The sequence below is a fragment of the Lissotriton helveticus genome, chromosome 2_2 (assembly GCF_964261635.1).
Source record: "Lissotriton helveticus chromosome 2_2, aLisHel1.1, whole genome shotgun sequence".
In the NCBI taxonomy this organism is placed as follows: Eukaryota; Metazoa; Chordata; class Amphibia; order Caudata; family Salamandridae; genus Lissotriton; species Lissotriton helveticus.
Window position 1 is genome coordinate 294,440,131 of NC_136060.1, and position 12,277 is coordinate 294,452,407.

The following is a 12,277-nucleotide window of genomic DNA, read 5'->3' on the forward strand; positions in this document are numbered from 1 at the left end:
ACTGTGAGTGTTGGTACAAATACTTTACACATTGCCTTCTGATTAGCCTTGACTGCTCGTGCCAAGCTACCTAGAGGGTGATCAGGGGTTATCTCAGAGGATTTCCTCCTTACCCTGACTGGAAGCAAGGGTCCCTATTTGGACAGTGGTACCTACCTCTGCCAACTAGAGACCCCCAGTTCTAACAATTTGTAGCTATAAGTAAAGCTTTTCTTCAACATGTTATCTTGTATGAGTAAGTATTTATGTGACATTGTGATGTACAGCTTTGTCGATAGAGTACAAACTGATACAGCTCCAGAAAGTCATTTTCTTCAGGACCTCAAAGGGGCATGCATTGCTATAAAGGAAAGGAAGTGCCTGATTGTGTGGGGATTTGTTGTTTACCCCTATCACCAGAGCTGGAGTTGCAATGCAGACCATCTATTGCCTAAAAATGAAGCTGCTGTAGGCTGGAAGGCCCTGGGACTCGGGTCGATTTGGGAGTCTTCTTAGGCCTCATTAAATATTACATGGGATCTGTAAAAGGGTATTGGTTATCTGTGGGATCCCTACCTGAATTTACAAACAGGAGGCAGAAAGAACAATGTTGGAATTTTACTTTTTTATTTCTTTAACTGTGTTGTTATTTGTTACATATAAAAACTGACTTACACATTATGAGGATTGTCTTGCTGTTCATGCCAAGATGCCAAATGTCAGCCAGTTTTCCATGCAGACATCGAAAAAACATACTGTGGACAGACTTCATCGTACTATCCTTACAAATGTTCAAGTATATCTCTTGGTTTTAATAGTCCTTCCATTCTTTCTGGTCTTTGTTGCATTGTGGACATTGTAATAAATAGTAAAAAAAGTAGGCAGGGTTTCCCCGTTTTAAGTGGAGAGCAGTTCCTTTATGTGGGACACTCTACAACAACCCCAACACTCCAAATCTGCTTGCCTGAAAGGTTTTTTATAGCGTAGTTTTAAGTATAGGACAAGCACAGTGTATCCAAGCCAAACTAAAAAGAAACAAAGCCTTTGATTTTTGTTTTGTTTTGTTCTGGGTCCCCTGGTCCCACCTGGGACACCCAGTGCCTTAAAAAAAAAAAAAAATTGGCAGCACAAGAAGCCCCCTCCAGAACTGCTGATTTGGCTCCCTGCCTGCCAGCACATACCTGGCTGGTGACAGGAGCTCACTCCGTGCAGGCATCTCCCTGGTGACAGGAAGCTGGAGCAGCACACCACAATGGGGAGTTCTGCAACGCATATAAGCGCAGACCACTAGGCCCTACCCTGCCCTCCTATATGTTGTTTTTATTTTTTTCCAGGCCCTGGAGACGGAGTCCCTGAGTCCTAAAATGGTTGCCAAATGAATTTGCTGATGTGAGGCAGCCAATCAGATCCTCATCTTTTGATCTGCAGGTGCTGCGGTAGTCTCACGCTGTTAAATATCTATAAATTGTGAACTTTAATGTCTCAAAAATTACTAAATGGATTTAAAGCAACTTCCAAATAGCACACTTCTGGGTAAGTATCTATCTTTCTGCCAAATTTGATGTAAATTTGATCAGCCACTTTGACTCTAGCTCAAAATTCCTATGGAAAATTGCATTGGAAAAACACGTTTTGTCCCACCCCCTGTTTCTCAGCCTCGGCTTCATGGAACATTCTGAAACTTTCAAGGAAGGTGCTGAGGTGGATGGCCTTTTTTTGGAAGGTTTTGAGAAGATTTATCAATTGGAATTAAAGCTATTAGCAATAAAAAAAAATCCATTGTTAACATGGTAATATACTTCCTCCCATTTTAGTCCAAAATGAAATGAAAATTAAATTTGTAGAGCACGCTACTACCCAGGGTGTCTAGTCTAGGCACTGTAGCTCTGGAGACACAACACAGTCCAAATGAACACATACTAAATACTGCTGCAGCACGTACTCTGACTGTTAAGAGGCCATGCTTCAAGAGCTTTTCGGAGGGAGAACAGTTCAGTTTTTCTTTGAGATGAAGATGATTGAGTTCCAGAGACTGGTAGCACAGGTGATGAAGCTCCTGCCACCCCAGTTAGATCTTTTAAATTTGGGAACAAGTAGATTGCAAGCTGACAATGGTCTAAGTGACCTACTGTGAATATACCATTGGAAATGATGTTTCAGATATTGAGGTCCCACATTATGCACTGCCTTGAAGGCAGTGCAGAGGGCTTTAAAGTCCATGTGCTTTTCTATGGGCAGCCGGAGTAACTGGACAAGGCCCTGCGAAGAAGATTGAAATTTGGGAATTCCCAAAATAAGTAGCACAGCAGCATTCTGAAGTATTTGCATTTTTTGTAGACATCTTTTCTTGATATTGATGAACAATGCATTGCAGTAATATATTCTTGAGATAATGAGGGTTGCAACTACACATTTCCAAGCTCATACAGAATAAGAGGAAGTACTTTCCTTTATGTTTTAAGTATATAGAAAGATACAGAGGTAATAGTGTTAATGTGTCCCTCTGAGGACAGATTACTGTCAAAGACAAAGCCTAGGTTTTTGGCCTTGGAGACAGGAGTGGTAGGTGTTCCAAAATGTTCACTGACTTACAAATGCTTCTTCTGAGACTGTAGCTAGATACACCCATTCAGGCGAGGTATAATTAAGCTTTAATTTAAAACAACTTTATCTACTCTTTTCACTGTGAACTCTGCAACTTTTCATTGTTTGCATCAATGACTGCTTCTTCCTGTTGCCACTCATGCCCTGGAATATGCCCCGTAACAGCTATTCACTCTGATCACCTGCTTTGAAACTGAACTTGAGGAATTTCAAGTTCTTTGTCAAATCTTTCAATAAGCAGAAATATTACCACTTCATTTTGTCTGTTTTCTTCACCAGTTTCAAAATTTTCAAAATTTCTACAGTCACCCCTCTCCCTGGAACAACGCTGTAAACTTGAGCTTGACTTTGATCTTGACTTTGCATTTGGCTCTGCGGATTTAGATCGATTTCATAAGTTGATTCAGCCACGGCTTCTGCCACTTTTACTTTTTTGTGTGAGCAGAATGGATCCAATGCAGGCACACCAGAACACTTAACCACAAAGTCGGTCATCAATATTACTCGGGATTTGGGAGTGTCCTCTATTCAAGGCAACCTTTCCTGACATGTTTCCAGAGCGCTATCCAATCTCCTGGCTTCACGTTGTGGCAAGGAATGTCTCTTTTCACTTCTGTTGCCACATTCAGCTGATGAGAGACAGATTTCATCATATCATCATATCAGCTAGAACTCTGCAGTGATCTAGCAACATGTCATCAATTATTGAAACTAGGAACATATGCAAGTCTCACTGCTCTTTCCATGATAACCACATGGGGCGATAAGCCAGCCTTTCTATCAGGAGTACTAATCATGCTCCGCAAAAAAAGAAGAAGGTTATCAGAACACTTTAAACCAGTTGAAGCGCAAACCACCAGTTTATTATTGAGAGTCCCATTCAACCTTTCTACAGCACGTGTAGATTGTGGCCAATAAGTACAATAGAACTTTTGGTTGATCTCAAACACTGTGCAGATTATTTGTAAAATCAAATGATTTAAATGAATACCACAATCTGTCTCAAAAGAAGTAGGAAGGCCAAAACACCTAAGATGCGCTTTATAACAATGCAATTTGGGCGTTCCGATTTGCCAATGTGATTCATAACTATCAATGTCTTTCTACCTTGATTACTCAGGTGACATATCATGCATCTTCCGCAAACATCCTCAGCAACATTTCTACATTCTATATTCTCCCAGCATTTTTCAAATATTGGCACAAGGCTATCTTTCCCTGCATCTGAACTACTGTGGACATATTTGCTCATTACATACAACATTGAGCTTAGAAGTGCATATTTACTTTCAGCATTTACTTACAGACCTGTTGTTTTTCTTGTAACCCACTGTCTCCCATTTCTTTTACTCGTCATCTTAGGCCTCTTCTGGGAGATCTCTCCATTCACTCAGGTAAGTCTGGATTGAATTGATACAGAAACAATTAGCATTTTCTGCATTTTGTACTGTATTTATCCTTGATTAATTATCTTTACTCTATTGCACAGCTGTCTCATGCTGTAATGCACAATTTTGCCATATGATCCTCATATTAATTACCATGTGGGATTAAGTCATTTACAGCCTTATGGGCAACCCACACAGGACCACAGCAACCTCCTTTGGCATTTGTATTGCTTTCAACAAATCCAATTTGTAAGCACTATTTCTTATTGGAGCTCTTAAAGATGTCATAAAACCTCTTTGTGACCAGAGTTGACTACAGTCAGACACAACCCTAAAACCATATTGGTTGTCTGTATAAATTGTTACCTTGAAATTCGCTGACAAGCAGAAAGGTAGACAATTCTATCATCACAGTCTTAGTCAGTGCTGTTGTTACTACTACAGAAGTAGTAGGAACCCGTACAACTGTACCATCATCTTACCCCAGCGCCTGTGTCTGACCCTGAACTAGTCCCAGTTGTCCCCGTTGCTCTTGCTGTGTATGGAGGAGGTCTAGAATTTAAAATTTCACTTATATGTCCTCCTCATCAGAAATAATGTATCTGTTTCTCTCCCTTGCTTGGCTCATCTTTGTCATTTGTTTATTTAACTATGGCAGGATAGACTCTTACACCTTCCAGCATATCTTCCCTCCAACATTTCTCTTATCGATCCCACATGCTCCCATGCCACTGTCAAAAAGAACACTTCATCTGTTTTTGTGTTGCTTCTTTTTTTCTGTAGCCATTCAATCACATTTATATAGCCCCTCAAACTGTGTATATCGGCTTCACATACATAGTTTTTCCAAGGAAATCAACCTTTTTAGTACCAAATGTACGCTCTAAAGGAAACTGCAAATCTATATTAGAATCAGAATAATCATGCCATTCAGAAACCCAGTGAAATGTATAAAACCCAATGTCCATCATCATTTCAAAGGCAGGCTTCGGTAGGCTTCCCTTCAGCAGGTATTTTCTAACCCTCTATAGTGGGATGAACAGACATGTTAGGCTTTCTCAATATGTTTCCCATTATTTTCTCTTAAGACAATCTCACTATCACCTTAAAATCCCAATAAATGAACCAGTGAACAACAACCAATCACAGCACTGCTCTGTCAAAACCAAACTATCGTAGCACAGCTTTGACAGGAACCAATCAATGGCAGCACAGCTTTGCGGTGATGTCTCACCAATCCCAGCGTGGCTCCCTGGCTTACTAAACAATCACAGCACAACTTCTCTGTGAACAGGAAGACAATCACAAAACCTCTTTAAGCTACAATAAACTAAACAAGCCCTTGTTTGCTTACCTCGATAGGAAAGGAAATCAGTAAATTAAGTAAAACAATTCAATTGCAAACCCTAAAAGCTAAGCAATAAGTAAGCGGAGACAGCAAAAACAAGAAAATACAAAAAGTTTAAACTTCAATTCACACTAGGTAAACTTCCATCCAGCAGTAGTCACCCTGATCAATGCATTCACTCCTGTGCACTTAGGAGCAGACTACACCAACTTAGAAAGAAAGATTTGTTAGTTCAGAATCCATGTCCGTGTGTTTGTGGCGCCTCGCCCAACACACCACCTTATGTGGACAAGTAATACCACAGTATCTCAGGATCTTGGATTACTACGAATCCGATAATCAAACCAAAACCAACAGAAAACAAATTCAGTTAACAAATATGAATAATACATCAACAGTACGAAATTAATTCACCAATTAAACCCACTACCAACATTTTGTTTTCAGAGTTTTATAGAACACAAACTTAACCCACAGGTATCAGAGCGCTTTATATGAGCACCAGTTGCGCTACAGATGGACACATTCATGTTTTTGTTGGGCATGGGGAGAATAAGTGATTTGCCCAGAATCACAGGATGTTGAGCTTCCCTGCCGAGACTCGAGCCCAGGTCCCCAGCTTTGAATTTGACCGCTCTAGCCATAAGACAACATCCTCTCCCCAAAGGGAGAGGAAAATGCATATCCAAACAACTCACAACAGAAACAAAAATCCATTCCTCAAACGCATACCTTATTATATGTCCTAAAGGTGTAACACCATACACAAATCCATTCCCCCTATTCATACTTACACTCCAAAACACTCAGGAGTGCACTGCAAATCACTTCTAGGGAGTCTCCAGCACCTGAACACTTTGGCATAGTTCCAAAAGCTCTAACATCCACTCAGATGTAGGGTCTTGCCTGGGCCCTAAGAAATATTTCTGTGACTCCTGCAAAAGAGGAGGTGCTCTTACAAAACCATCCGTTGCTACTAATTTGTGGAAGCGGAACCTCAAACCCCAAAACTAAAGGGACCCCAAAAAATCAGATCATCCAAAATTTACCTCCAGCGGCTGTGCTTCATTGGTGGGTTAACCTTGCATTAGGAGGCATCCTCCTCTACATGAACAAACCCAACAGTTTGTCAGAGTTGCAGATAAATACCTGGGACCACTCAATAACTGAGGGGCTGATTACGATGGCAGACGGACTTCTGTCCATCCGCCATTGTATCGGGGATTAAGACCGCCCAACATGCTTTTGGCGGTCCCATAGAAGGCATTACAATGCGACCGCCACCACAGCGGTCGCAATGCTTTTATTTTACATTACGGCAGGTGCTGCTGACTGCAGTACCCGCCGCAATGTAAAACCAGGACATGTTACATATCCCTGCACAACATGGCAGGCACCATGTGGTGCCTGCCACATGGTACAGGGATATGTAGGGGGACACCATAGGTTCCCCCCAACACCCACAACCAATGGCCAGGGTGTGTGGGGGGCCTGGTACAGGCCCCCAGTGTCCCTTTCTACAAGCCTTTCATGGTGGGTAACCCGCCATGAAACAGCTGCTGGAAAGGGACATCGTAATCCCCACGGCGGTGCCTGGTAGGCACTGCCATCATTGTAGGGACTGTGAGACCCCCGCTGCACCGGCAGGCTCAAGGAGCCCGTCGAATGCGTGGCGGGTGGTCTTTAAGACTACCAAACATCCGCCCGCCATCATAATATGGTGGGTGGTAACGTTGGTTATGATGGCAGGGAGAACGCCACCAACACCCTGTTGGTGGCGGTCTCCCCACCAATGTAATTAGCCCCTGAGTTCTAGATCAAGGAAAACGTTAAAGAATTTTATTACAAATTCTTATAATTAAAGCAGTACAGAGTAATAAAAAATATACACCATGAAGGGTCAAATGCAGAGTACATATTTAAAAATCTGAATTATTGTATGTCACAAATGAGCAGAAAAATCAATAGGGAAGAAGGCAGTATCACTTACTATTAGGAAAGTCGATCTAATTCTCTTAATGGACAGAGTCCCTAGTAGAACAGGATGGTCTACACATTCTGAAGTTCTTATAAACAATTCTCACATATGAAATTAGCAAAACTTCAGTTCCCACATGGTACTATCCCATGTAACATTTCTGATAAATCAGAGAAATCCACATAATAACATTACACGTTAGCACTGTCCAATTTTCTAATAAAGAATTGAGCAGCTTCAACAACACATCATCATAGGAAGTTCAGTTAAATGAAAATGTATAAACAATAGGCCATACACCATTTGAAGAGTGCCCAGCCCAGCAACAGTACTTCAGAAGAAAAGGAGACCTTGAATTGTTGCAACCGTTAATAAACACCAGAAAGCTCATTCACAATACATGAACTTTGGAAAAATGCACTATCATATCAGCCTGCCTCTTTTTAAGTGAGGTCTGTGGGGAGACATTATTGCAGGGAATCAGGATGGGAGGAGAATCAGCAGGAGTGGTATGACAGCATCAATACAGCAGTAATATTAACTAATGTTGTGTTATGTTAAAACTCACTTATAAAGCGCATATAAAATTGTAGTTTGAATTTCAACACCAGTTAAAGCACTAGGCTTGTTTAAACAACCAGGTATTTAAGTGTTTCCTGAAGGTGAAGATATCCAAAACTTGGTGGATTGCCCATGGCACAGAGTTCCAAATAGAGGGAGCTAACACCGCTAAACTCCTGCCTCCTGATCTGCTCTTCCGAAATTTAGGAACAACCAATAAGTTAGAATGGGCAAATCAGGGACATACCCTGTAATGTTATCTGCAACAAATGTTGGTGCTAAGTTATTTACATTCTTAAAGACCATACAACAAAGGTTCAAATATATCCTTTGTTTCACAGGAAGCCAGTGTGGGTTTTTCAGTAATGGTAGAACATGGGCATGTCTTGGAACACTAAAAATTTGCCTAGCTGCCTCATTCTGTAGCACCTGAAGTTTGTGCAAAAGACTGGGCATGACAACTAAACTAACATTGGCATAGCCTAACCTGGATATAATAGAAGCCATTGCCATTACTTTATGTGCTTTCAGAGGGGCTATTTTCCTTATTGTTTTTAATAGGAAAGTGCATTTAGACACTAGGGGCCTGATTACGATGAAGGTGGGACCGCCCCCGAGAGCATGTTGGTGGCGTTCCCACCGCCATTGGAATAAGGATTCCCACCCGATACATTAGGATGGTGGGCAGATGTGTTCGGAGAGACCAACCACCACGGATCCGTCGGGCTCAAGGAGCCCGTCAGACCGTCGGAGGAAACTCCAATCCGTAGGGATTATAATGTCCCTCTGTGCCGGCTGTTTCATGGTGGTTTACCCGCCATGAAAAGGCTGGCGTAAAGGGACATTGGGGGGCCGTAATGAGCCCCCCTGGCCTTCAATTGTGGGATTAGGGGGGCGCCTAAGGTGCCCTCCTACATATCCCTGCACCATGTGGCATGCACCGCATGGTGCCTGCCACTTAGTGCAGGGATATGTGTAGTGTCCCCTTTTTGTACTGTGGTGTGTGCTGCAGCCTGCAGTACTCGCTGCAATACAAAATATAGGCATTGCAAGTGGCATGGTGGCGGTTGAATCCTAATGCCTATGGCAGGACCGCCAACAGCCTGTCAGGCGGTCCCATCTCCGATAGGATGACGGTCCATCCTGATCAGGCCCTAAGAGCCTGATTCACAAAGGTAAACTTACACGTTTGTATATGTTTACGATTGTTTCCTATTCACAAAGGATTTATGAGTAGTATCCTTATGAGTGCGGCCTTTCCACACATAGGGCCAGATGTAGGAACTCTAATACCGGTCGGAAACGGCCGATTTTGGCCGTTTCCGACCGGTATTAGGGTTTTCAGATGTAGGGGGCTGAAAATTACAGAATCGGTATATTTACCGATTCGGTTAATTACCGAATCGGTAAATATACCGATTCTGTAATTCCAAATGTAGGTGGCACAGTTTACGGTGCCACAGGCCCTTAAGAGTCGGTATTTTACCACACAATCCTATTGTGTGGTAAAATACCTAATTCAGGTGTGCATGCACATCTGTGCATGTACACCTGTGCATGCACATCTGTGCATGTACACCTGTGCAATGTGACACAAAGACATGCCCTTAGGGCATGTATGTGTGCCACATGTCACACAAGCCTGTATTTGTGGTGCTAGAGGGTGTCAAAGTGACACCCCCTGCACCCTTGCAAGATTTGGTATTTACCGATTAGGTAAATACCGAATCGGTATTGCCCATTGATTCCTATGGGCTTCAAGGCCCATAGGAATCAATGGGCAATACCGATTCGGTATTTACCGAATCGGTAAATACCGAATCTTACAGATTCGGTATTCCTGAATTCGGAATTACCTACATCTGCCCCCTTCCCATTTACAGACTCTTAAATACCGAATCGGTAAAATTAGGTATTTAAGAGTCTGTAAATGGGAATTACCTACATCTAGCCCATAATGTCTTTATATGGGTATTCACATGTAGTATCTTTGCACTCGTAAATATACTACTTGTAAATACCTTTCTGAATAGCAAACAATCATAAGCTCACACAGAAATGTAAGTTGCACAAAAATGTAAGTTTAACTTAGTGAATAAGGCACTAAGGATATCACTTGATTCTGCATTGACAAGTGAGCATCAGTCATTACTCCCAGGTTCTTAGCCACTGGTTGAGGGTACAGGCTGTGGTTTCATAGGCCAGTAGTGTTGATCACAAACCTCAGTCTTGTTTCTTACCGGGACAACTTATGTTTTATTGGCGTTTAATTTAAGTTGTTTCATCTCCATCCTCCTATACATCTCATGGTATCATGAAAATGTGCATGTGCTGAAGGCGTTTCATCCAGATGAAATACTAGTTGGATATCATCCTTATAAGTCCATACATTGCAACCTCTATTTACCAATTCAGCAATATAAGGCCTTATATAGATGTTAAATAGATGAGAAGATGATGACAATCCCTACGGGCCTCCACAAACCAGACTTTTTACCTGATAGGTACAGAACCCTAACCTCACAGATTGGGTGCGGTCCTCAAGAAAGGATTGAGTTCATTTAAGTGCCTGAATCAGACCTTCACATGTTTGATAAGTATCTTGTGACTGAACCTGTCAAAGGCCACAGAGAGGTCAACTAGTACCAATGCTACACACTGCCCTTATCTTCTTTCCACCTTAAATCATTGATTACAAATAGTAAAACCGATTCTGTGTTTTGTAAGGGACGGAAACCTGCCTGTGCAGGAAGCAAGAACTATGTAGAAACATACATAATTCGGAAGCAATATAAGCCTCCAATAGTTTGGCCGGAAAAGAAAGCAGAGATATCGGTCTGTAATTTGTATGCTCCAGTGGATCCACATCCAGCTTTTTCAATGGTGGAATCACTTCCACTTGTTTGAAATTAATGTAATACGGTGAACTTACTAAAATGTGGCACAACTAAACACAATTAATAAACACACTGATGCAAATCAAATTAAGTTACTTTCAACTACAATCATATTTTAGCATCTGTATTTAACCTAGCATAAAAATATTATTATGTATTTACTAACATTAAAAATCTCTAAAAACTCATCTACATAAGAGACACTGGAAGAACAGAAGCAAAAGTTTTTTTATTTATAGTTGCAATGCATTAAATAGGAGAAATGGCAAATATTTTTTTCTGTAGGCATTTCACTGTTACTCATTTTAAGTTGTGTGTGTTATTCACAGCAAACAAAATATGTTCCAGTGATCATCAATATAATTTATCCAGTTTGAGATAACCAACCGGTGTTTGTGGTAAAATATCGGATAACAAATATTGTGATACAAAATTATTGTGTCAAGAATACTGGAATATCAGAAATATCATCAACAGGAATATTGAAGGTAACTATCATTTTTAGTGTTGTTTTTTATATTGTTGCATAAAATATCGATGTACAAAATATTGCTGTATGTAATATCGTTTGTAACTTAATTAGTAAGTAATTTATTGCAGTGGCATTTAATTGTAGAAATGTATTATTTTTATATTTGTGATTTTAGTTAGATATTTTTTTGTTGTGAAAGTGTTGAAATGTGTTTTTGGTGGTATTCATGTATATAATTAATTGTTGAATACTTCTTTTTTAGAACCAAACTATTGAGATTTTAGGGGATCAGGGTGGGGAGACTTAAAAAAAACTATGTTTTCAATAAAAAATTAAGAACATAATTTTAAAGATATGCAAATTAATAATTTAGAATGTTTAATTTAATTTTATTATAATAAGATTTGTAATACGTTTTAATTTGATGTTAATTAAAATATATATTAATGGCATTAAATAATTAACACCAACATTTTCCCCCAATATGGTTAGATTGGAGTGAAAATAGTAAATTCTCACCCCTTTAGTGTCCAACACCTTCCCCAAATTGGTCTAGATTGGATTAGGGAAAAGTAAATGTCACCTGTTTAGTATCCACACCTTCCACCAATATGGTTAGAATGAAGTGGGAATAATAAATGTCTAGTTAGTGTCTAAAACTTGTTTTAAACTTGTGTGTTGGAGTGTGATAATTGTTAAATGCATGTTGCCTTAAAATAAAGGCATGTCAAACATTTTTCTATTTTTATTTCTATTTTCAATTTTTATTTATTGTATATTTTTACGTTTAATCATAAATACTTAAAGTAAAAAACAATTTTATAAAGTAAAGTAAATAATACATTTGTATCACTCTTTATTAACAAAATAAATCTAAATTCAATTTATATACATTTCTATGTTGCACATTTTCAACTTTCATTTTCCAGTGTTCAACAAGTATTTTTACATTTTGTAACTTTGCATATGCATATTTTCAATATTGTACATGTTTTATTAGTATATATCAAATATTTGTATATATTTTTACCATATTTCCAATTCATTTAT

General features: G+C 39.9%; 1 long non-coding RNA gene across 2 annotated transcripts in view; it reads right to left on the reverse strand.

Moving 5' to 3' along the window:
- Window positions 1-12,277, reverse strand: part of LOC144821801 (uncharacterized) — a 340,482-nt gene that overhangs the window by 253,749 nt on the left and 74,456 nt on the right. For both annotated transcript variants that reach the window (XR_013608449.1, XR_013608448.1), the window contains one exon: window positions 3,892-3,983. This is a non-coding gene — a long non-coding RNA (uncharacterized LOC144821801). The remainder of the gene's footprint in view (window positions 1-3,891; window positions 3,984-12,277) is intronic.